General features: G+C 41.9%; 1 protein-coding gene across 3 annotated transcripts in view; it reads left to right on the top strand.

Moving 5' to 3' along the window:
• Positions 1–27,113, top strand: part of ZSWIM5 (zinc finger SWIM-type containing 5) — a 210,615-nt gene that overhangs the window by 47,390 nt on the left and 136,112 nt on the right. The window contains exon 2 of one of the 3 annotated variants that reach the window (XM_062191175.1): positions 10,653–10,688. The exons of the other annotated variants lie outside the window; for them this stretch is intronic. The gene's annotated coding sequence lies outside the window, so the exon portion shown is untranslated. The remainder of the gene's footprint in view (positions 1–10,652; positions 10,689–27,113) is intronic. 3 annotated transcript variants of the gene reach the window in all.

The following is a 27,113-nucleotide window of genomic DNA, read 5'->3' as shown; positions in this document are numbered from 1 at the left end:
AGAAAGCCAAATATTGGTAAAGATGTGGAGCAAATGGAACTCTCAGACATAAATTGTTGTTGGGAATATAAAATAATATAAGCACTTGAGAATAAATGTATACATACACCTACCTATGACCCAGAAATTCCACTCCTGAGTATTTACCCAAGATAAATTAAAGTGCATCTCAACAGTGTCAATTTAAAAAAAGCCTTGTACAGGAAAGTTCATAGCAGCTTCAGTCATAAATGTCTCAATCTGGAAACAGTTTAGTTGTACATGAACAGGAGAATTGGCTAAAGAAACTGGTATATACATATAATAAACAATATAATTATTCAGTTAAAAGGACCATACTACTAATACACATGAACACCTTGAATGCTCACATATCTTGAAATACTTGTATGCTGAGTGAAAAAGCATCATCACTCAAGATTACATATTATATGATTTAATTACATGAAGTTCTAGAAGGGGCAAAATTAATCAGTGGTTAAAGAAATTTCAATAGCGATTATCTCTGGAGAGGACTGGCTTACAGGGAATGAGGGAACTTTCTGAGTTGATTTTAAGGCCGGCGCCGTGGCTCAACAGGCTAATCCTCCGCCTAGCGGTGTCGGCACACCAGGATCTAGTCCTGGACGGGGCTCCGGATTCTGTCCCGGTGCCCCTCTTCCAGGCCAGCTCTCTGCTGTGGCCAGGGAGTGCAGTGGAGGATGGCCCAAGTGATTGGGCCCTGCACCCACATGGGAGACCAGGAGAAGCACCTGGCTCCTGCCTTCGGATCAGCGCAGTGCGCTGGCCGCAGTGTGCCGGCCGCGGTGGCCAATGGAGGGTGAACCAACAGCAAAGGAAGACCTTTCTCTCTGTCTCTCTCTCTCACTGTCCACTCTGCCTGTCAAAAGATAAATAAATTAAAAAAAAAAAGGTTCTATATCCTCTGCTTCTCTGCAACTCTCTTTCAAATAAATAAATAAATCTTTCAAAAAAAGAGACTTATTTATTTATTTAAAAGGCAGAGTTACAGAGGGGCAGAGGCAGAGAGAGAGAGAGAGGTCCTCCATCCTCCATCCACTGGTTCACTCCCCAAATGACTGCAATGTCCAGAACTGAGCCAATCCAAAGCCATGAGACAGCAGCTTCTTCTGGGTCTCCCACGTGAGTGCAGGGGTACAAGGACTTGGGCTATCTTCTACTGCTTTCCCAGGCCATAGCAGAGAACTGGATCGGAAGTGGAGCATCTGGGCCTCAAACCGGTGCCCATAAGGGATGCTGGCACTGCAGGCAGTGGCTTTACCCGCTGTGCCACAACTGGGCCTCCTAGTAAAGGTCTTATGCCAATTAGAATGTTAATTGCAGTTTGGAGAAGGAATTAGAATTAGGCGAAGGGTGAAGGCCAGGAGAGTAGGTTTTGAAAACTACAGCTATTATTGAGGTGGAATAGTGGGTAACATGAAAAAAGTGTTTGATTGCAGGCATATTATAAAAAATAGTAGACATGGCTTGGTGATTAGATACTGTGTGGATGACTGTTGAGGCAGCAGTTAGAGACAAGGATGAGTCCCAGATTTCTGTCTTTTGGTGGTGGTGGTGGAGGCTAGAGAAGGGGCATGAATGTATTTAGATGGTTGAAGGTAGTGTTGGGTTGGGTTCAGTCTTCAACATATTGAATTGGAAATGTCTGTGAGACATCCAAGTGTAGAAAACAAGTGGAATTTTGAAGGAAGAGGTTTGATTCAATGTAGGTATCATTAAGAATGTAGATTGATAAAGAAGAATGCCTGAACTTGATCAGCTCTTGTCCTGACTGTTGATGTACAATGTAATACTTTATCCATTTTAGTATTATTTTTGTTCCAGTACTATTGGTTGAACTCTGTAATTAACACACAATTATTCTTAGGTGTTTAAATTTTAACTGAAAAGTGACCCCTGTTAAATTTAAGAGTGGGAATAAGAGAGGGAGGAGAGGTACAATTTGGGACATGCTCAATCGGACTTGCCCCAAATGGTAGAGTTAGAAACATGCTAGGGGATTCCAATACAATCCCATCAACGTGGCATGTACCAATGCCATCTCACTAGTCCAAGTGATCAATTTCAGTTCACAATTGATCACACTGATAGTTCTAAGAGTCAAAGGGATCACACAAACAAGACTAGTGTCTGCTAATACTAACTGATAGAATAAAAAAGGGAGAGAACGATCCATCATGGGAAGCGGGATACACAGCAGACTCATAGAATGGCAGATGTCCTAAATAGCATTCTGGCCTCAGAATCAGCCCTTAAGGCATTCGGATCTGGCTGAAGAGCCCATGAGAGTATTTTAGGCATGGAAAGCCAAGACACTCTGGGAAAAAAAAAAAAAAAAAAGACCTAAATGAAAGATCTCTGCGAGTGAGATCCCAGTGGAAAGAACGGGGCCATCAAAGAAGGAGGTACCTTTCTCTGAAGGGAGGAGAGAACTTCCACTTTGACTATGACCCTGTCGAAGTAAGATCGAAGTCGGCGAACTCAAAAGGCTTCCATAGCCTTGGCAACTCATGACTAGAGCCTAGGGAGATTACTGATGCCATAAACAAAGTGTCAACTTGTTAAGTCAACAACAGGAGTCACTGTGTACTTACTTTTCATGTAGGATCTCTGTCCTTAATGTGTTGTCCAATGTGAATTAATGCTATAACTAGTACTTAAACAGTATTTTACACTTTATGTTCTGTGTGGGTGCAAACTGATGAAGTCTTTACATAATACATACTGAATCGATCTTCTGTATATAAAGATAATTGAAAATGAATCTTGATGTGAATGGAATGGGAGAGGGAGCGGGAGATGGGAGGGGTGCGAGTGGGAGGGAAATTATGGTGGTGGGAAGCCATTGTAATCCATAAACTGTACTTTGGAAATTTATATTTACTAAATAAAAATAAATAAATATATAAATAAATAAATAAAAGAGGGATCAGACATGTTTAACCATAAAAAAAAAAAAGAAAAAGAAAAAGAATGCCTGACAGTATTGTCGCCTAAATGCAGTTGGCAAACCTAGTTTTCTTTTTTAAGATTTATTTATTTATTTGAAAGGCAGAGGCAGAGAGAGAGAAAGAGAAAGAGGTCTTTCATTCATGGTTCACTCCCCAAATGGTCATAATGGCCATAGTTGCACCGATCCGAAGCCAGGAGCCAGGAGCTTCCTCATGGATGCAGGGGCTCAGGGACTTGGAACATTGTCTACTGCTTTTCCAGGCCACAGCAGAGAGCTGGATCAGAAGTAGAGCATCTGGGACTCGAACCATGAAGTAGAGCATCTGGGACTCTAACTGTCACCCATATGGGATGCCAGCTCTGCAGGCAGTGGCTTGACATGCTGTGCCATAGTGCCAGCCCCCCAAACCTAATTTTTAGTAGCATCATTCAGCCTAATTGTGTGATTTGTATTCAGCTGTGTTTGTTAGTCTGGTACAGACATAGAGAAAGTAGATACTTCTGGGATTAAGGTTTTGCCAGCTGATTGTCAAATAAGGACAGTTGAGTTTTAGGATATTGATGAGAGTAAATTAATATAATGGAATCTAAGCTGGATAATAATGATAATTTTATTATTATTTATTAAATGATAACTCAATGGTAGGCACCCAAGAGAGTGAATAGAGACCATTAATATGCTAGTTAGTAGACTGAAGTAGAAACATGGAATAACTAAGTAAGCACTTACAAAGGAGAGGAGTTAGGAGTGAGTGGGATATGAGTCTTAGTAGTTTCAAAGGTAGAACAGTTTGTGGTGGATACTAAGATTTAGTAGGAATGGGAACCTTTTTTTTTTCTTTCTTCCTTTCTTTTTTTTTTTTTTTTTTTTTTTTTGCTAACAGAGATTTGGATATTTATAATATCATTTGCAGGGCTTACAAAGTTACCAGCTTAAAAATTAGCCTGCTGGGGGTGGCCTCGTGGCGTGGAGGGTAAGGTCGCCACCTGTAGTCCCAGCATGCTTCATGGGCACCAGTTCGTATCTTGGCTGTTCTGCTTCTGATCCAGCTTCCTGCTAATCATCTGGGAAAAGCAGCAGAAGATGGAAAGGTGTTTGGACTCCGGCCACCCACATGGGAGATCTGATTGAAGCTCCTGGCTCTTGGCTTTGGCCTAGCCCAGCCCTGGCGGTTACGACCATCTGAGGAGTGAACCAGTGGATGGAAGGTCTCTCTCTCTCTCTCTGTAATGCTGACTTTCAAAATAAATAAATCTTTTTTTAAAAAATATACTACTTGGGCCAGCGCTGCGGCTCAGTAGGCTAATCCTCTGCCTGTGGCGCTGGCACAGCGGGTTCTAGTCCCGGTCAGGGCGCCGGATTCTGTTCCGGTTGCCCCTCTTCCAGGCCAGCTCTCTGCTGTGGCCAGGGAGTGCAGTGGAGGCTGGCCCAAGTCCTTGGGCCCTGCACCCCATGGGAGACCAGGAGAAGCACCTGGCTCCTGCCATCGGATCAGCGCAGTGCGCTGGCCGCGGCGGCCATTGGAGGGTGAACCAAAGGCAAAAAAAGGAAGACCTTTCTCTCTGTCTCTCTCTCTCTCACTGTCCACTCTGCCTGTCAAAAAAACAAAACAAAACAAAAAATTGAAGTAGTAATTTTTTTTAAAAATATAGCGACTTTACCTTTGTTGGTTAACTTTTTTATTGAAGTGAAATTCATAGAACATAATTCACTGTTTTAAAGTATACAATTTAGTGGCATTTGATTCATTCATAATGTCATATACCATCACTTTCTAATTTCAAAATTTTTTTTACCCCTAAGAATTCCCTATACGCATTAAATAATCATTCCCCATTTCTTTTTCCACCCATCCCCTGCAACATCTAATCTGCTTTTATTCTCTGGATTTGCTTATTCTGAATATTTCATATAAAAGAAATCGTATAATATGTGACCTTTCGTGTATGGCACCTGTTTCTTAGTTTAATATTTTCTAGACTCATCTAAGTTATAAGGTGTATCAGCACTTCCTTCCTATTTATGGCCAAATAATATTCTATTTGAATATACTACAGTTTGTTCATCCATTCATCAGTTGATAGACATGTTGTTTCTACCTCTTGGCTATTAGAAATAATGCAACTATAAACATGTTTTTGTGTGGATATATGGTTTCATTTCTCTTGGGGATATACCTAGGAGTAGAATTGCTAGTTCCTATGGTAATCCTGTGATCAGTTTTTAAATTACCAAAATGTTTTCCACAGTAGTGACATCATTTTGCATTCCTACCATTGATGTACAAGGGTTTCATTTTCTTCATATCTTTGCCCAACACTTGTTATTTGTGTTGTTGTTAAGATAGCCATCCTTATGGGTGTGAAATATCTCATTGTGGTTTTGATTTGCATCTTCTTAATATATCTTTTCATGTGCTCATTGGCCATTGTATATCTCTTTTACAGCTACTTTTCTATGGTAGTCTGAAAATTACTAGGTGGTTAATCTTTGTTTTAACATGGTCTATGGAGGAAAGTGTACAAAGAACTGTTTTATGAAGAATATGACAAGTTTGAAATAGATTTATATAAAGATACCTGCTATTTTCCTGTAAAAACAGATGTTTAGTTCTATTAGTGTTCTGTACTCTTATGGATTTCATGTGTGGTGAGCCTGTTATGAATAAAAGAAGCAAAATTTAACTCACATAATACTCTTATGTAAGTCCTTTCATCCTTAGATCCTTGATTTTACTTGGTTACCTTAGTGCATTTTGTTGGGTAGTTTTTTAAAGACTATGTGTTCAGTCTCTATAAATATAGGTGTTGTTATATAACATATGCACCAATGTGTAAAATTGCCTTCATCTATAAATTATAAATTTAACAGTGTATAGTATTTACATATGCCTTATGTGAGCAGTTATCCCATAGAGATTTATGCTAAATTGTACACTCAGCTGATGACATTTATCTTTAAGTCTGAGAAAGTTGTATTATTTTTCAGATAGTACTTAGTTATTTTACTGTTTTTATAATTATGTATTTTGAAGAGTTTTCTTTTGTCTCTCCCTTAAGCAGCTATGATCTTGTATGTTGATTCAAATTAAAAGGAGAAAAGTTTACTATAAATATTATAGGACAAGTACATAAGAAAAAGTATCTGTATTCATTGTATTATAGAAAGATTCAATGTTTACCTTTGAGAAATGAGAGGCCACTAAATATTAGCTACCCGAGAGAGCCTATCACTATGTATAGCTTTGTCTGCTCCTTTTAGAGAAACTTCATGATGCTGTAGAATATGCAGTTACAAAGCTTTGGATCTCACAAAAGCCTGAATACATCTTTGATTGGTTATATATTAAGGGAAATAGCCCTCAGCGTGGTGCCAGACAAGTGTAGAACCCAACCAGTTTGATGCTTAAGCAGGGAGAAGAATTCTATTCATCATTAAGAGGATAGATTGTAAAATGTTGTAATTATTTCGGCCTAAATTGGTTTCCAGCTATTTTTTTTTTCAATAAAACTTCTTTTCAAATTGTAAGGCAAGAAGACAGTTTTCATTTTGACGACCTTTCCTGCATTGTGTTTTTCTTCAAGTCCTCCCGCCCTACCCTGTGGCCTACTCTGTTTACTGTTCCAATCTGAATCATAATGTGCATCTGGAGGGATCGTGGATCATGTGACTAACTGAAGTGTCTCTTGTCATTTATTAACACTCTTTCAATGTCTAATTTTGACATAGTATTTAGTTATATAACGAAGAAACTTGCTCCTGCTCTTGATGGCTTTAGGGGTTTGTGGATATGTCGCATTATTTTTTTTCCTTTTTTGTCTTTATACAGTTTTTTTAAAAATTACAAAATGGAACAAAGAATGACAGCTACATTGGGCTTGACAGGGATCCTTTCACTTGAAGGACCACTCCTATAATGAATGATTTTTATTCAAGTGAATATTCATATATTTCTCTGATTCCAATTTGTATGAAATGACAGCCTGCAAACTGTGTTGTTGATTACAATCCCTACACCTTCATTATCTTTTATGTCTATTTAAACTCTGGACTTGCTATTTCCATCTTGACCCTCCCCCACATCTCTCTGTGTTTTCTTTCATTGCAATTTTCTTCTTTTTCTTCTGTAGGCATTCACAGATTGTTTTTGGAGTTCATTAAAAGGGAGTGTGTTGTCTGGGTAGAAAATTACATTTGCATGCTTGAGAAGGACCTAAGGGTTTATGTGAGGTTTGGCAAGGATTTTCTTCTTCTTCTTCTTCATCTTCTTTTTTAATAGATAGGAAGAAATGAGAAAAGGGAAGAATAACAAGGGATTTTTATAAAGGAGAAAAGTAAGAGATGTTGAGGTGATTTCTCCTCTTCTCACTTTTTTCATTCCATATTATATATGTCTGATTTTCTTTTTTTTTCCTGCATGTATAAACCACTTGACTAACAATGGAACAGATTAGGAGCCTTTCTTAGAACTGCTTTTGAATACGTACTTGAATTCTACAAAGCAAAAACCTTTCCTATGATAGTAATTGTACATTTACAAGTGAAGCTGACAAGTTGTATATATATATATATATGATATGATATGATATGATATATATTATATTCTTTTCCTTTGTGGTAATTGGAGTGGTTTTTTAGGAAAATAATTTCTTGAATTAATGAGACATTTCATCTAAACATATCTATATATAAGTTGAACCATGTTTTGAATTAGGATTTCCTACTTTGAAACTTTAGATTTTTAGATATAAATTTGAAGTGATGTTCATCTTTTCTTTTGTTAAAGGTGATATTATTTGTTATCCAGAGCATGTCATTTGTGCCCATTGGAACATCGGGAAACCTAGAACATTTATAATAAAAGGGTTATATTTCACAGTAGTGAAAATGTAGGACTCAGTTAAGTTCTTAGTTCATACTGGAAATGTAGATAGTGTAGGACTGAAGATGGTCATGTAAGGAGAGGGCAGGGAAGTCAGGGAGTAACTTTGTGCTTTAAAGAATATGCGTAGGAAACTAAGTTGATCTATCATAGAGCTTGTTAGTGGGATTTAGTGTTTGTTTTTTTTTTTTAAAGCATGTTTTATTAACTATTACTGCCATTCAGCAAATACTTTTTTTTTTTTTTTTTTGACAGGCAGAGTTAGACAGTAAGAGAGAGAGAGACATTGGTTCACCCTTCAAATGGCCGCCACGGCCAGCGCTGCACTGATCCAAAGCCAGGAGCCAGGTGCTTCCTCCTGGTCTCCAATGTGGGTGCAGGAGCCCAAGGACCTGGGCCAAGCTGGACTGGAAGAGGAGCAACCGGGACAGAATCCGGCGCCCCAACCGGGACTAGAACCTGGGGTACCGGCGCTGCAAGGCGGAGGATTAGCCAAGTGAGCCACGGCGCCGGCAGCAAATACTTTTGATTGAATCCACACATTCTTTTTTTTTTTTTAATTTTTGACAGGCAGAGTGGATAGTGAGAGAGAGAGACAGAGAGAAAGGTCTTCCTTTTGCCGTTGGTTCACCCTCCAATGGCCGCCGCGGTAGGTGCGCTGTGGCCGGCGCATCGCACTGATCCGATGGCAGGAGCCAGGTGCTTCTCCTGGTCTCCCATGGGGTGCAGGGCCCAAGCACTTGGGCCATCCTCCACTGCACTCCCTGGCCACAGCAGAGAGCTGGCCTGGAAGAGGGGCAACCGGGACAGAATCTGGTGCCCCGACCGGGACTAGAACCCGGTGTGCCAGCGCCGCTAGGCGGAGGATTAGCCTATTGAGCCGCGGCGCCGGCCAAATCCACACACTCTTATAGGCACTAAGACTGCAAACATGACTAAGACATAGATATAATAGTTGTTGTATGAGTATGTGTATATGCAGTTGTGGGTATGTGTGGTGTGGTATCTGTAATGTCCTAAAACACGGGTATTTCTATTTTGTGTATTTTTAATAGATTGAGGAAGTCTGTAATAACATAAATTTGCATTTTTTTTTTGACAGGCAGAGTGGATAGTGAGAGAGACAGACAGAAAGGTCTTCCTTTACCATTGGTTCACCCTCCAATGGCCACTGCGGCCTGCGCTCTGCGACTGGCACACCGTACTGATCTGAATTGGGGGCCAGCTGTTTCTCCTGGTCTCCCATGTGGGTGCAGGGCCCAAGGACTTGGGCCATCCTCCACTGCACTCCTGTGCCACAGCAGAGAGCTGGACTGGAAGAGGGACAACCGGAACAGAATCCGGCGCCCTGACTGGGACTAGAACCTGGTGTGCCAGCGCCGCAGGCAGAGGATTAGCCTAGTGAGCTGCAGCGCCAGCCATATTTCTACAATTAATAGTTACCATATAGTAGATGTATGTGAAAGCAAATAGTTTCAAGTGCTGAAAAAAAAGCAGTATGAAAAATACATTTGGGCTACATCATCAATTTTTCATTCTCTTCATAGTTTTATTTCTTCTTAAAAAATCTTCTCAACTCTGTTTCTGTCAACTATTATATTTCTTTACTCTCCTTTGTAACAAAACTTCATTGTCTATACTTGTTAACTCTAATTTCTCTCCTCTCATTTTTCTCTTAAACCTGATTCAACCAGTTGTTTACCATGCTATTCCAAATCTGTTCTCATGAGAGTTACCAGTGACCATTGGTAATTGTCATTTCTCAGTCCTTGTCTTACTTGGCTATCAGCAGTGTTTATTTTATTTTTTTTTTAAAGATTTATTTTTATTTTTTTGAAAGAGTTAGAGAGGTAGAGACAGAGAGAAAGGTCTTCCATCCACTGGTTCACTCCCTACATGGCCACGACGGTTGGATCTGCGCCGATCTGAAGCCAGGAGCCAGAAGCTTCTTCTGGGTCTCCGACGTGGGTGCAGGGGCCCAAGGACTTGGGCCATCTTCTACTGCTCTCCCAGGCCATAGCAGAGAGCTGGGTTAGAAGAGGAGCAGCCAGGACTAGAACCTGTACCCATATGGGGTGTTGGCACTCAGGCCAGGGCTTTAACCTGCTGCGCCACAGCACTGGTGCCTATCAGCAGTGTTTGATACAGTTGATCACTCTTATCTTGATTCATTCCTTTTTTCACAGGGCTCCTAGATCAACACATTGTGTTTCTTTGCTACTTGCCTCTTAGTCTCCTTTGTTCATTCTTCCTATTCTTTGACTGTCCCCTCCCCACCAGCTGTAGAAGTAAATAATATTTTTTAAATGTCACACAGTAAAATTAACTTTTAAAAATATATAGTTCTATAAATTTTAACACAAGTATAGTTTCATATAATTAATACCATAATCAGGATGCAGAATAGTTTTACCACTCCTGTTACAAACTGTTTTCTGCTCTCCTCTTATAGTAACACCTGAAATGCCTGGCAGCCAACTGATCTATTTCTGCGTCACTGTAGTTTTGTCTTTTTGAGAATGATATATAAATAGAATTTAAATATCAATAATAAGCCTTCCAAATGGCTTCTTTTATGTAGCATAATGTCTTTGATATTTCTCTTAAGCTGTTGTGTTTATCTATGGTTTGGTGCTTCTTGTTGCCAAGTAGTATTGCATTCTGTAGATGTAACACAAATTGTTTATCTTGTTAAAGGATGTTTGGGCTGTTTCCAGTTTTTGGCAACTGTGATTAGAGCTGCTGTAAACATTGACAACCAGGTTTTTGTGTTAACATTAGTTTTCATTTCTCTAGGGAGAAATCCCAGGAGTGGGATTGCTGGGTAATATGGTAAGTGTATGTTTAACTTTTTAAGAAATTGCTAAATGCTTTTCCAGAGTGCCTGTATCATTGTGTATTTCCACCAGCAACGCATGAGAATTCCAGTTGTTCTGCATCCTCACTAGCACTTGGAATTGTCAGTGTTTTTATTTTACCCATTCTCATAGGTATGTAGTGATATCTCATCATGATTTTAATTTGCATTTTCCTAATTAATAGCTAGTGATGTTGAACATCTTTTTATGTGCTTACTTGCCATTTCTATATTCTCTTTGAAGAAATATCCAACTCTTTTGCCTATTTTCAAATTGAGTTGTTTTCTTTTTGATTTTTAGAGTTCATTATATATTCTGGACACAAGTCCTTGGTTGGATATGTGTTTTGCAAGTATTTTCTCCCAGTCTGTGGTTTATTCTTTTCAATCTGCCTAGTCCCGGGTTAAAAGATTTCCTGTTGCATTTTATTCAAAAACATTTTATTCTTTAAAATTTTACATTTAGGCTGTGATTCATTTTGAGTTATTTTTGTACAAAATGTGAAGTTTAGGTTAGGACTTATTTATTTGTTTTAACATATGGATATTCAATGTTTAGTGTTGAATGTCCAATCTTGTATGTTAAAAAGACATTGAATTATTCTATTAAATTGCTTTTGTATTTTTGTAAAAAATCAGTTGGCCATATTTGTGTGGATATATTTCTAGACTTGTCTGTTTATTTATTTGTTTGTTTATTTATTTATTTTTATTTGTGACAGGCAGAGTTAGTGAGAGAGTGAGACAGAGAGAAAGGTCTTCCTTCCGTTGTTTCACCCCCTAAATGGCCACTACGGCCAGCGCAAACTGCACTGATCCGAAGCCGGGAGCCAGGTGCTTCCTCCTGGTCTCCCATGCGGGTGCAGGGCCCAAGCACTTGGGCCATCCTCCACTGCACTCCCAGGCTACAGCAGAGAGCTGGACTGGAGGAGGAACAACCGGGACAGAACCAGCGCCCCAACCGGGACCCGAACCTGGTGTGCTGGCACCACAGGCGGAGGATTAGCCTAGTGAGCCATGGCGCTGACCTTGTCTGTTTTATTGATTTATACATTTTTCCCTTCCTATTGCCACTCTATCTTGATTACTATATTAATCTTTTGTTTAATTTTTATTGATATAGAGAACAGACTTCTTGTATTTCATAGGTACAATTTTAAGATGGTAACCATAGTTCCCTTCCTTTTTCCCTTCCTCAATCTCACTTTATTAATCTTTTAAGTTTTTTTTTTCTTTAAATTTTTATTTATTTGTGTGAGAGAGATAGTCACACAGAGAGAGCACCCATCCACTGGTTTATTCCCCAAATGCCTGCCCTTGCCAGGGGCTTGAAGCAAGGAGCTTGGTACTCAGTCCAGGCCTCCCACATGGGCAGCAGGAACCCAACCACTTGGGTCCTCACTGTTTCTTTCTGTTATCTGTGCTATCCGGAAACTGGAATCAGGAGCTAGAGGCGAGGATAGCATCCAGCCAATTTGATCATGGGATTCAGGTGTCTCCAATTGCTAGGCTAAACACCCAACCCTATAGAAGTCTTCAAATTAGTATGATTCTTCTAACTTTATTCTTCTATTTCAGAATTGTTTTTATTTGTAATTTTTTAGAAGATTTTTATTTATTTATTTGAGAGGTGGAGCCACAGACAGTGAGAGGGAGAGACAGAGAGAAAGGTCCTCCATCTGCTGGTTCTCTCCCCAAACGGCTGCAACAGCTGGAGCTGCGCCGATCCAAAGCCAGGAGCCAGGAGTCTCCTCCCAGTCTCCCATGTGGGTGCAGGAGCCTGAGGACTTGGGCCATCTTCTGCTGCTTTCCCAGGCCATAGCAGAGAGCTGGATCAGAAGTGGGGCATCTGGGACTAGAACTGGCAGCCATATGGGATGCCAGCGCCGGCCTCTCAGAATTGTTTTAATTGTTCCAGTTCCTTTGCCTTTCTATATAAGTTTTAAAATGCACATGTCAGTATTAAAATAAAAAACTGCTAAGAATTTAATTGATATTGTATTAAACTTGCATATAAATTTTAGGAAAATTGAAAGCTTTACTATGTTGAGACTTCAATTCATGACATGATAAGTCTTTATTAAATTTATTAGATCTTCCTGGATTTCTTTCATCAGTTTTGTAGCTTTTAGCATATAGCTTCTGTACATGCTTTGTTAGATTTATACTTAAAATTTTATTTTTTGAAAATAAATATTCTAGGCCGGCGCTGTGGCTTAACAGGCTAATTCTCCACCTTGCGGCACCGGCACACCGGGTTCTAGTCCCGGTTGGGGAGCCAGATTCTGTCCCGGTTGCCCCTCTTCCAGGCCAGCTCTCTGCTATGGCCCGGGAAGGCGATGGAGGATGGCCCAAGTCCTTGGGCCCTGCACCCGCGTGGGAGACCAGGAGAAGCACCTGGCTCCTGGCTTCAGATCAGCGAGATGCGCCAGCCACAGCGGCCATTGGAGGGTGAACCAACCGCAAAAGGAAGACCTTTCTCTCTGTCTCTCTCTCACTATCCACTCTGCCTGTCAAAAAAAAAAAAAAAAAAAAAAAAAAAAAGAAAGAAAGAAAGAAAAGAAATATTCTATAACTTTATATTTAAAAAATTGTTTTCATTTGTATATTAGTAGAATTGATTGATTTTGATATGATAATCCTTGTATTCCATCCCTGCTAAATACATTCTTAGTTTTAGAATTTTTTTTGTAAATTTGTTGGGAGTGTCTGTGTAGACAATTATGGCATATCTGAGTAAGTTATATCTGTCTTTGCAATCTCTTTGCTTTTTGTTTCTGCTTCTTCCCATGTTGTACCATCTAAGGCTTCTAGTATGATACTGAGTATCTTTTTTTAAAAAAAATATTTTTTATTTATTTGAAATGCAGAGCTACAGAGAGGCAGAGGCAGAGAAGCTGAGAGAGAGAGAGAGAGAGAGAGAGAGAGAGAGAGGTCTCCCATCTGCTGGTTCACTCCCCAGATGGCTGCAGTGGCTGGAGCTGAACTCATATGAAGCCGGGAGCCAGGAGTTTCTTCCAGGTCTCCCACATGGGTGCAGGGGCCATCTTGTATAGCTTTCTCAGGCCATAGCAGAGAGCTGGATTGGAAGTGGAGCAGTTGGGATTATAACCGGTGCCCATATGGCATGCCGGCGCTGCAGGTGGCGGCTTTACCTGCTGTGCCACAGCACAAGCCCCAATAAATAAATATTTCTAAAAAAATGTGTTATGTTTCACTTTTATATTTGTATTGTGGTCATAATTTTACCTGCAGCTTTACCTGCTACGCCACAGTGCCAGGCCGGATATTGAATATCTTAACCTTGTTCCAGATCTGGGGAAGGAGGCATTGAGTCTTTAACCATTTTATCATTTTATATGATAATAGATGAATAGATAATAGATGAATGATTTTTTACTCTTTTTCAGACTTAGAAAATTTTTTCTATTACTTGTTTACTAAGTGTTCTTTTTAATTATGAATGGATGTTGGATTTATTTTATTTTTAAATTTTTAAAAATTTATTTGACAGATAGAATTAGACAGTGAGAGAGAGAGACAGAAAGGTCTTCCTTCCGTTGGTTCACTACCCAAATGGCTGCTACAGCCAGAGCTACGCCAGTCTGAAGCCAGGAGCCAGGAGCCAGGCGCTTCCTCCTGGTCTCTCATGCGGGTGCAGGGGCCCAAGCACTTGGGCTATCCTCCACTGCCTTCCCGGGCCACAACAGAGAGTTGGACTGGAAGAGGAGCAATAGGTACTAGAACCCGGCACCCATATGGGATGCCGGTGCTGCAGGTGGAGGATTAACCAAGTCAGCCACGGTGCCGGCCCCTGGATGTTGTATTTATTAAGTGCTTTTTTCTTTTTTCTTTTTTTTTTTTTTTGACAGGTAGAGTGGACAGTGAGAGAGAGACAGAGAGAAAGGTCTTCCTTTGCCATTGGTTCACCCTCCAATGGCTGCCGCAGCTAGCGCGCTGCGGCTGGCGCACCGCGCTAATCTGATGGCAGGAGCCAGGTGCTTCTCCTGGTCTCCCATGGGGTGCAGGGCCCAAGCACTTAGGCCATCCTCCACTGCACTCCCGGGCCACAGCAGAGGGCTGGCCTGGAAGAGGGGCAACCGGGACAGAATCCGGTGCCCTGACCGGGACTAGAACCTGCTGTGCTGGCGCCTCAAGGTGGAGGATTAGCCTAGTGAGCCGCGGCGCCGGCCTTAAGTGCTTTTTTCTGTCAATTGGTACTGTCATTTGGTTGTTTTTCTTCCCCTGACTGTTTTTGTATTAGATTACATGAATTGATTTTCAAATATTGAAGCAGCCTTGCATTCAAAAGAGAAAAACTCACTTTGTTGTGGTGTAGTATTCTTTATATATTTGTATTTTTTTAAGATTTATTTATTTATTTGAAATTACATATACAGAGAGAGAAAGAGAGTGTGTGTCCTTCCATCCACTGGTTCACACCCCAAATGGCTGCAGCCACTGGAATTGGACCAGTCCGAAGCTAGGAGGTCTCTCGCATGGGTAGCAGGGGCCCAAGCACTTGGGCTATCTTCTGTTGCTTTCCCAGGCACGTTAGCAGGGAAGTAGAGCAGCCATGACTTGAACTGGCACCCACATGGGATGTTGGCACTGCATATTGGGGCTTTAACCTACTCCACCACAGCATCGGTCCCCTAATATTCTTATTTATTTATTTATTTATGTATCTGTTTAGGTCCATAGTATGTTTGTGTGTCATACTATTATAGCCGTTACAGCTTTATTTTGATTAGTGTTTGCATAGTATAACTCATATATGTTTTTCATTCTCTTACTTTTTTTTTTTTTAGGAGGTGGTGGCAGTCTGGGCCTGGCACTGTGGCATAATGGGCCAAGCCTTCCCCTCCAGTGTCAAGATTCCATATGGGCGCTGGTTTGTGTTCCGGCTGCTCCACTTCTGATCCAACTCTCTACTATGGCCTGGGAAAGCAGTAGAAGATGGCCCAGATGCTTGGGCCCCTGCACCTATTTGGGAGACCCAGATGAAGCTCCTAGCCCCTAGCTTCCAATCGGGCCATCTCTAGCCATTGCAGCCAATTAGGGAGTGAACCAGCAGGTGGGAAACCTTTCTCTCTGTCTCTTCCTCTCTCTGTTCGTAACTCTACTTCTCAAATAAATAAATAAATAAAATACTTTTTAAAAAAAGAGGTGGTGACAGTCTCCAAAGAGACTTCACTGCATACAGGGCATGTGTAAGACTGGGCTTTTTTTTAATTTAATTTAATTTTATTTATTTGACAGAATTACAGAGAGAGGTAGAGATATATAGAGAGAAATATCTTCCAACTGCTGGTTCACACCCCAATGGCCGCAACAACTGGAGCTGAACCAGTCTGAAGCCATGAGCCAGGAGATTCTTCTGGGTCTCCTATGTGGGTGCAGGGGCCTATAGACTTGGGCCATCATCCACTGCTTTCCTAGGCACATTAGCAGGGAGCTGGATGGGAAGTGGAGCAGCCAGGACTTAAACTGGCTCCCATATGGGATGCTGATGCTGCAGGCTGGGGCTTTAACCTGCTGTGCCACAACACTGGCCTCATTCACTTACTTTTATTTTTTTTAATTAATCTATTTATTTGTTTAAAGATTTATTTATTTATTTGAAAGAGTTACACAGAGAGAAGGAGAGGCACGGAGAGAGAGAGAGAGAGGTCTTCCATCCACTAGTTTACTCCCCAATTGGCCACAATGGCCAGAGCTGTGCTGATCCGAAGCCAGGAGCTTCTTCCAGGTCTCTCACATGGGTGCAGGGGCCCAAGCACTTGGGCCATCTTATACTGCTTTCCCAGGCCATAGCAGAGAGCTGGATAGGAAGTGGAGCAGCCTGAACTTGAACTGGCACCCATATGGGATGCCGGCACTTCTGGTGATGGCTTTTACCCACTAGGCCACAGCTGGCCACAGCACCAGCCCTTCTCTTACTTTTTATTTTTATTTTTTTTTGTTAGACAAGTAGAGTTACAGACAGTGAGAGAGAGACAGAGAGAAAGGTCTTCATTGTGTTGGTTCACTCCTCTAATGTCCACTATGGCCGGCGTTGCACCAATCTAAAGCCAGGAGCTAGGTGCTTCCTCCTGGACTCCCATGCGGGTGCAGGGACCCAAGTACTTGGGCCATCCTCCACTGCCCCCCTGGGCCACAGCAGAGAGCTGAACTGGAGGAGGAGCAACCAGGACTAGTACCCGGTACCCCAACCGGGACTAGAACCCAGTCTGCCAGCGCCGCAGGTGGAGGATTAGCCAAGTGAGCCACGGCGCCGGCCTACTTTTTATTTTTTAAGATTTATTTATTTATTTGAAAGTCAGAGTTACACAGAGAGAGAAGGAGAGGCACAGAGAGAGAAGTCTTCCACCCGCTAGTTCACTCCCCAGATGGCTACAACAGCCGGAGCTGTGCCGATCTGAAGCCAGGAGCCAGGAGCTTCCTCTGGGTCTCCCACACTGGGGCAGGGGCCCAAGGACTTGGGCCATCTTGTACTGCTTTCCCAGGCCATAGCAAAGAGCTGGAAGGGAAGTGGAGCAGCCAGATCTCAACCGGTACCCATATGGGATGCTGCTGTGCCACAGTGCCACCCCCTCTCTCTTACTTTTAATCTACTTATTCATTATATTTGAAGTGAGTTATTTTGAAGTCATCTGATTTTTTTTTTTTTTTGAGAGAAAGAAAGCAAGCTCCCATCCAATAATTCATTTCCTAAATGCCCACAGTAGCTGAGATTAAGCCAAGGCTTGAAATAGGAGATCAGAATGTAATCCAGGTGTCCAGAATGGATTATGGCGACCCAATCATGAGCTGTTACTTACTTTTTCCAAGAATTTGCATTGGCAGGAAGCTGGACTCGGGAGCTAAAGCTGGCACCCTAACCCAGACACTTCATTGTAGGATGCAGGTTTCTAACTGGCATCTTAGCCACTAGGTCAAATGCCTGCCCTAGGCAACTTGTTCTTGATAAATCCATGGAGCTTATTTTGGTTTTAGCAGGCAGTCTGCCTTTTTAGGTTCAGCCTCAGATTACAACCTGGCTTTTGTAGGTTCTGATTCCAATGTCAGTTCTGTTTTTAAAGCTGCTGTATGTACCACTCATTGACTAGCTTGGGGCTTCATATAGTGGTCTAACAATTCAGTTTTTAAAATTGTTGTTATGCTTAATGGGATCAGGTCCATATGGTTTCATGTTAGGATCAATCTGGGAGTTCATAAACAAGGTTATAGGGTTCTCCTGCGTTCTTCTATCCCTGTCCTAGTTCTTTCTGGTACTCTGGGGATGTCCCTTCCTCCTACCAGAAATTTAGGGGGCTTCTTATCCCTTTCTACTATATATCCATATCTAGTTCCAAGCAGCAGGGAAATCGGAAAAAGGAAAAAGGGGGAATTGGCTCCACTTTGTTAGATCCACAACTTTACTAAACAGAGAAAGAGCTCCTTTTTCAGAGTTTTGGTTTCTGATGATTCTTCTTGTTACTGGTGTTGCTGCTGTAGCCTTCATTGCCATCACCGCAGTATTGCCTAGGGGTTGGGTATGAATATGAGGAGTTTTCACATGAATATGAAATATTCATGAGTATGAATATCAGGAGTTTCACTGAACATTAGGAGTTTCCTCTGTCACTCCTTGAGAAGCTTTTCCTCTAGCTGTGTTATGTGTACCCCAGTATTGCTGGGGATACTAGAGAAATAAGGATAACTCACAGCTAGTTTAGTATTACTTCAAATTCTGGTCTCCTTTCTAAATCTGCATGATACTGAAGACTTTTCTGAGTCTTCTCATACTAGTCTATGGATTCTGTCCAGGCTTTAAAGTTGCCTTCTGAGGGAGAAACAGTGTGAAGTGTGCTTATTCCATTTTATCCAGCTCTAGAACCTTGATCCTTTTGTTTAACCTATTTATGCTTTTAAATTTTAAGTGAGTGTCTTGTAGGCAGCATATGGTATGCCTTGCTTTTAAATCCAGTTTGGTAATTTATTCATCTGCCATTTATTGAACTGGTTGACTATTTACATTTAATATGATTATTAGAATGATTGTGCTTATTTTATTTTATTTTATTTTTTGGACAGGCAGAGTGGATAGTAAGAGAAAGAGACAGAGAGAAAGGTGTCTTCCTTTTTGCCGTTGGTTTACCCTCCAATGGCCGCTGCCGCTGGCGCATCATGCTGATCCGAAGCCAGGAGCCAGGTGCTTCTCCTGGTCTCCCACGCGGGTGCAGGGCCCAAGGACTTGGGCCATCCTCCACTGCCTTCCCGGGCCATAGCAGAGAGCTGGTCTGGAAGAGGGGCAACCGGGATAGACTCCGGCGCCCCGACCGGGACTAGAACCCGGTGTGCCGGTGCCGCAAGGCGGAGGATTAGCCTGTTAAGCCACGGCCAGATTGTGTTTATATTTTTTAAAGATTTATTTATTTTAATTGAAAGTCAGAGTTACACACAGAGAGGAGAGGCAGAGAGAGAGGTCTTTCATCCACTAGTTTACTCCCCAATTGACCGCAACGGCCAGAGCTGTGCCAATCCGAAGCCAGGAGCTAGGAGCCTCTTCCAGGTCTCCTACGTGGGTGCAGGGGCCCAAGGCCTTGGGCCATCTTGTACTGCTTTTCCAGGCTATAGCAGAGAGCTGGATCGGAAGTGGAGCAGCCAGATCTCGAACCGGCACCCATATGGGATGCCGGCACTGAAAGCGGCCGCTTTACCCGCCACACTACAGTACTGACCCCAGAATGATTGTGTTTAAACTTACAATCTTGCCATTTGTTTCATTTCTGTCCAGTCTGCTCTTTGTTTTCTTCTTCTGACTTTTCTACCCTCTGTTTTATTATCTGTAAGGATTCCATTTTATCTCCCCTGTTGGTATATTAGCTGTACTTTGTTTTATGCTTATTTCAGAAGGTATTATATATACTAAGGATCAGCAAACTTTTTCCATTAAGATTCAAATAGTAAATATTTTAGGTTTTGTGGACCACATTATCTATTGCTCCTACAGTTCTTCTTTTACTGCACAAACATCCAGAGAAAGTATATAAATGAATGACTTTACCTAAAACTTTTACAAAAACAGGTAGCAAGTCAGATTTGGTTTGTGGGTTATAGTTTCTTAATCTATGGTTGTATCTTTAATATAATACCATCTACTTTCAAATTATATTATTCATGTACTACTTCACTATAGTATTAGACCCTACCACAGCACACTTCCATTTCTCCTGTACCAGCCCGTATGCTGTTGTTTTCACACAGTTTACTTTTACATAAGATAGAAACCTTACAGTACATTATTAATATTTTTGATATAATATTCAGTTATATTTTCAGATTTAAATAAGAAATGAAGACTTTTAAATTTACCTACTGTCTTTTAAGTTTACCTACAATTTATGTATTGTCATGGTTTCTAGTGTTCTGCCTGAAGGATTTCACGTAAGATTTTGGCTATTGGCTGGTGCCATGGCTCACTTGGCTAATCCTCCGCCTGTGGTGCCGGCACCCTGGGTGCTAGCCCCGGTTGCTCCTCTTCCAGTCCAGTTCTCTGCTGTGGCCCGGGAGGGCAGTGGAGGATGGCCCAAGTGCTTGGGACTAGTAACTGGCACCCCAACTGGGACTAAAACCTGGGGTGCCGGTGCCGCAGGCGGAGGATTAGCCAAGTAAGCCACGGCGCCGGCCCTCTGGCTCCTTTTAAGATCTCTTTCTTTATCATTGGTTTTAAGAAATTTAGTGGGCCAGCGCCGTGGATCACTTGGTTAATCCTATGCCTGCCGCGCCGGCATCCCATATGGGCACTGGGTTCTAGTCCAGGCTGCTCCTCTTCCAGTCCAGTTCTCTGCTGTGGCCCGGGAGGGCAGTGGAGGATGGCCCAGGTGACTGGGCACCTGCACCCGCGTGGGAGACCGGGAGGAAGCACCTGGCTCCTGGCTTTGGATCAGCATAGCTCCAGCTTAGCAGCCATTTGGGGGTTGAACCAACGGAAGGAAGACCTTTCTCTCTGTCTCTCTCACTGTCTATAACTCTACCTATCTAATAATTAAAAAAAAAAAAAAGAAATTTAGAAATGATGTACTTTAGTGTAGTTTTCTTCATATTTTTAAAATTCATTTAGCTTCTTGGATATATCATTTTAAGTAAATGTAGTAAGATTTTTTTATTTTTATTTTTTTAATTTTTATTTTATTATTATTTTTTTATTTTTGACAGGCAGAGTGGACAGTGAGAGAGAGACAGAGAGAAAGGTCTTCCTTTTGCCGTTGGTTCACCCTCCAATGGCCGCCGTGGCTGGCACGCTGCAGCCGGCGCACCGCGCTGATCCGATGGCAGGAACCAGGTGCCTATCATGGTCTCCCATGGGTTGCAGGGCCCAAGGACTTGGGCCAGCCTCCACTGCACTCCCTGGCCACAGCAGAGAGCTGGCCTGGAAGAGGGGCAACCGGGACAGAATCCGGCGCCCCGACCGGGACTAGAACCCGGTGTGCCGGCGCCGCAAGGTGGAGGATTAGCCTAGTGAGCCGCGGCACTGGCCAGTGTAGTAAGATTTTAGCCATCATTTCTTCAAATATTTTTTCTGTATCCTCTATCTTTGTAAGAACTCCAATTGGCTGCTCAGTCATTCTACAATTCACTGAGGCTCTATTCATTTTTTTCGCCTCATGTTCTATGTTTTCAGAATGTCCTTAAGCAATTATTTTAGAGCTGTTCTAAATAAATAAGCAGATATTAAAAAAAAATATTTTTGTCAGGCTGGCACTGTGACTTAGTAGGCTAAACCTCCATCTGCGGTACTGGCATTCCATAAGGGCGCCAGTTTGCATCACGACTGCTCCTCTTCCCATTCAGTTCTCTGCTTGTGACCTGGGAAAGCAGTAGAAGGTGGCCCAAGTCCCTGCACCCCTGTAGGAGACCTGGAAAAAGCTTCTGACTCCTGCCTTTGGATAGGTACAACTTCAGCCATTGTGGCCATTTGGGGATTAAACCAGCCGATGGAAGACCTTTCTATCTCTCCCTCTCTGCCTGTAATTCTACCTCTCAAATAAAATAAAAAATAAAAATAAAATGTATTTTTGGCAAGGATAATTGGTAATAATAAATGATGCTGTATGTGATATCATGATACATAGTAAGAACTATGTATTTGGCTTTCATCATTGGTTTCTGGCCAGAGCTCCTAAAACCTTTGTAATTTCCTAAATATTGAGAACAATAAAGACGAAAGGAGACTGTACTGTGTTTTCAACCACACCTGATTTTATGTTAATAGAGTGTACTTTTAGAAAACCCCTATGGCTGAGTGCTGTTTGCTAGGAGAAACTGACCATGTTAGTAGAGATTTGGAACTTAAGCTACCACCCTTCAACCTCTGGGGAGGAGAGTGGCTGAAGGTTGAGCTACTCACTAATGGTCAGTGATTTATTCAGCCATGCCTCTGTAATGAAGCGTCCATAGAAACCAAGAAGGACAGGGTTCAGAAAGCTGTGGGTAGCTGAACACATGAAGGTGTTGAGAGGAGTATGGCACACCTGGAGAGGTCATGGAAGCTCTGAATCCCTGCCCTCACATATTGCCCTTTGCATCTTTTCCATCTAGCTGTAGCTGAGTTATATTCTTTGTAATAAACCAATAATAAACCAGAAAATAGCTTGTAAATTATTTTCCTGAGTTCTGTGAGCAAATGACTGAAACTGAGAGAGGGTTGTAAGAACTTCCAATTTGTAACATAGAGCAGTTTTGGATAATCTGGGAAACTACTGCTTGTGGTTGGCATTTGAAACAGGAACAGTCCTGTTTTAGGCCTTTATCTGTTGGCGGAGGGGGCCTACACTAACTCCAGTTAGTGCCAGAATTGAGTTGAATGGTAAGACCTACAACTAATGTTTGGAGAACAGTGGATGTGAGGGAACAAAACCCACACATTTTGAGACTGAAGTGTTTTGAGCATAGAAGAAGAAAAATAGTTTATTTTCTTATACATTATATATTTTATATTGTGCTACATTCAGGACACATGATATTACATTGTCTTGTTGTAGATACAAAGTGATTTCTTGGAGTGGGTTGTCTCAACTTAAGAAGTTTGTTTTTAACCCTTTGTAGTTAAAAATTAAGGAGATGGTATTTGAAATCATGTATACCCATTCCCATCAACTCCTCACCTCATGGATTTAGTTTTCTTTCTTTTTTTTAAAGATTTATTTTATTTTATTTTATTTGAAAGGCAGAATTACAGAGAGGCAGAGAGAGAGAGAGAGAGAGAGAGAGAGAGAGAGAGAGAGATCTTCCATCTGCTGGTTGACTCCCCAGATGGCCACAATGGCCAGAGCTGCACTGATCCAAAGCCAGGAGCCAGGAGATTTTTCCAGGTCTTCCACGAGGGTTCAGAGGCCTAAGGACTTGGGCCATCCTCTACTGCATTCCCAGGCCACAGCAGAGAGCTGGATCGGAAGTGGAGCATCCAGTACTCTAACTAGCACCCATATGGGATGCCGGCACTGCAGGTAGTGGCTTATCCATTGTGCCACAGCCCCGGCCCCGGGTTTTAACTTTCTTTAACAATTCTTGCCTTAGTTGTGTATTTCATTATGATTTGTGAAATAATGGTATTTGTAATTTTGTCATTCTTTTATGTCAGCTAGCATCTTCTGCAAAAAAAATGTGCCTTATCAACTGGACAGTTCCTGCCTAAACGGTTATGTAAATACTTAAATCTTTCCTTTTAATTAAAAAGTTCCGCAGCCAGTGTTGTGGTGTAGAGGTTAAAGCTGCTGCCTCCGACACCCACATCCCATATAGGCACCAGTTCAAGTACTGACTGTTCCGCTTCTGATACAGCTCCCTGTTAATGGCCTAGGAAAAGCAACAGAAAATGGTCCAAGTGCATGGGCCTCTTCCACCCACATGGGAGACCCAGATGAAACTCCTGTCTCAGCTTTGATCTGGCCCAACCCTATCCATTGTGGCTATCTGGTGGAGTGCCCAGTAGATGGAAGAGTGTGTGTGTGTATGTCTCCCTTCCTTTCCCTGTTACTCTTTCAAATAAATACATAAATGTTTAAAATGTTAAAAGGTTTAAAAATGTTAAAATGTTAAAAGGCCAGTGTTGTGGCACAGCGTGTTAAGCCTCCTGCAGAGCTGGGATCCCATACAAGCAGCAGTTCTAATCCTAGCTCCTCCACCTCTGACCAACTCCCTGTTTGATGTGCCTGGGAAAACAGCAGAAGATGACCCAAGTCCTTGGGCCCCTGCCAGTCACATGAGAGACCCAGATGAAATTCTAGGCTCCTGGGTTTACCTGACCCAGCCTGTCATTGTGGCCATTTGGGGAGCCAACCAGCAGATGGAAGATTTTTCCCTCTCTCTCTGTCTCTCTCTCTGCAATTCTGCCTTGCAAATCAGTAAATAAATCTTTAAGAAACTTCAGATGAGTAATTGCTGTAATTTTTATACCCAGTGGTTTTTTGTTTGTTTGTTTTTTGTTTTTTGTTTTTTGGTGGGGGTAGGGGGAAACTATAGGTTTTTAAATTTCCACTCTGATATTTTACAATCAATTACATTTAGTTTTTTTTTTTCTTTTGGTACTGAAACTGTATATAATTTAGTTAGTAGAAGTAATTTCCATGTTGCTCTTATGTTCTTTTAATATATCTCCATTTTTCTTTTTTTTTCCCAAAGATTTATTTATTTATTTGAAAGGCAAAGTCACAGAGAGAGACCACATCTGCTGGTTCATTCCCCAAATTGCTACAATGGATAGGTCTGGTCCAGGCTGAAGCCAGGAACCAGGAGCTTCTTTGGGGTTTCCCACAAAGATGGTAGGGGTGCAAGCACTTGGGCCATCTTCCACTGGCTTCCTAGGTGCATTAGCAGGGAGCTGGAACAGGAACTGGCACCCAAAAAGATGCTGGTGTTGTGGGTGGTGACTTATCTGCTGTTCCATAACACCATCCCCTCCATTTTTCCTTGAGTGTTTCTTTGATTTTAGGCACAAGATGATCCAGAAAAATTTGGCATCTTCTGTGCTTAGACTTGGAATTCACCAAGGAACTCTGGTTGCTTTCAGTGAGAAATAGTTTTTAGTAACCAAGATCTAGGTGCTATATATGCTTGTTTCTACTATGCTGTCATTGTATCTAAGTCTTGTCAGTGAGCTAAGAAATTGGGAAACCCAGATTGCGTTCTTGACTCCTGGCGTCTGCCTGGCCCAACCCTGGCTGTTGTAGAAATTTAGGGAGTAAAAATCTCTGTCTCCCTGCTCTCCATCTTTCAACGAAAGTAAATAAAAACTTACATTTTCAAAACAATGAATTCATAGCAACATCTCCAAACTGTTTACCGTTTTTTTAAATTAATTAATTTATTTGAAAGGCAGAGTTAGAGAGAGGCAAAGGCAGAGAGAGAGGTCTTCCTTCCACTGGTACACTCCCCAGATGGCCACAACAGCTGTGCCTATCCGAAGCCAGGAGCCAAGAGCTTCTTCCCGGTCTCCCACATGGGTGCAAGGGCCCAAGTATTTGGGCCATCTTCTACTGCTTTCCCAGGCCATAGCAGAGAGCTAGATCGGAAGTGGAGCAGCCAGGACTCCAACTGGCGCCCATATGGGATGCTGGCACTGCAGGCAGCGACTTTATCCGCTACGCCACAGCGCTGGCCCCTGTATTTACTGTTATAGGCTTTTTTCTTAACTTTCCTAATTTACATTGATTTTTTTTCTGCTGCACAGAAAAAATGTATTTTAATACATTTAATTGTGAGGCTGGCATTGTGGTGCAGCAGGTTAAACTGCCAGTTGCAATGGTGACGTCTCATACAGGTGCTAAGTCAAGTCTTGGCTGCTCCACATCTGATCCAGCTGCTTGCTAATGCACCCAAGAAAGCAGTGGAAGACAGCCCAAACACTTGGCTCTCTACTACTCACGTGGGAGAACCCAGTGGAATTCCAGGCTCCTAGCTTTGGCCTGGCCATTGTGACCATTTGGGGAGCGAACCAGTGGATGGAAGATGTCACTGTCTATCTCTTTCTCTCTAACTCTGCCTTTCAAATAAATCTTAAATATGTATCTATATAATTGCTTCATATATATATATTTATATACACAATGATTTTCAATTTCTGTATCAATATTACTTATAACTATAGAACTTATTGGGTAAAGATTTCTATGTGGTCCTTTTCCCCTTAGGTTATATCCTTCCAAGGGTAAACAGAAGTAGTTGAAATCACTTGTTAATACTACATATTTGGTATATAGATAGGTAGCTGCTTGTTTCAGGTTTTTGGGGTTTTTTCCTTTGGACTTTCAATTTAATTTTCTTTTTGAATATGTAAAGCAATGGTTCCAAAGTGAAAATGTTATAAAACTCTACTCAGACATTTATGATTGTATTGATTGACCAAATGGCTCCACTATTAATATTATCTGGTATCACTCATGAAGCTGAATTGTGTTATGTGCTGAATTGGAAGCTCCAAGATGGTCTCCCTGATTTGTTTCAAGGTTTCAATCATGTGTCTGAAAGTTGTTGAGGGCTGAGTGGGATGCCATAATTCTCTTTCATGTGGCCTGTCATCCTTCAGTGGATTCTGTTGGCTTCCTTACATGACTGTCAGAGCAGCATTCTAAGAGAAGAAATGTAGACTGTAATACCTTTTAAGGTCAACTGTAAAACTGGCCCAACTGCTGTGTTTGCTTGGTTAAAGAAAGTCGTAAATCCTTCCCAGAGCAAAAGGGGAAGGGAATAGATTTCCTCTTGATGGGAGGAGGTGCATGTTCAGACTGTAAAGAAGCATGGGAGGAATTGGAGCAAATGTTCTACTGACTGATAGACATTAGCAATATCTCCATTCTCTTGCAACTCCAAATAGTACTGTAGTTAATAACTGTACACATATGTATTAATCTGTCTCCTGTTACTACAATGAAACGTCTGAAGCTGGGTACTTCAAAAAGCAAAGGAGTTTATTTAGCTCACAGTTTGGGGAGGCTGAATAGCCAAGCTTTAGCAAGGGCTTCATGGCAGAAGAGACACAGAGAAAGGTCTTCCATATGCTGTTTCACTCCCCGAATGGCCACAACGGCCGGAGCAAAACTGATCCAAAGCCAGGAGCCAGGAACTTCTCTGAGTCTCCCTCATGGATGCAGGGGCCCAAGCACTTGGACCATCTTCACTGCTTTCCCAGGCCACAAGCAGAGAGTTGGATTAAAAGAGGAGTAATCAAGACTAGAACTGGTGCTCATATGGGATGCTGGTGCTGCAGGCAGAGGCTTAGCCTACTATGCCACAGCACTGACCCCTAGTCCATACTCTTGAAGGTTTTACATCATCTCCCAGTACTACCACACAGAGGACCAAGCTCCCAACACATGAGCTCTTAAACTACATCTAAAGATAGTTTCCTAAGAATG

This window comes from Lepus europaeus, chromosome 5, assembly GCF_033115175.1.
Source record: "Lepus europaeus isolate LE1 chromosome 5, mLepTim1.pri, whole genome shotgun sequence".
NCBI lineage: Eukaryota > Metazoa > Chordata > Mammalia > Lagomorpha > Leporidae > Lepus > Lepus europaeus.
This window is presented reverse-complemented; position numbering and strand designations above follow the sequence as displayed.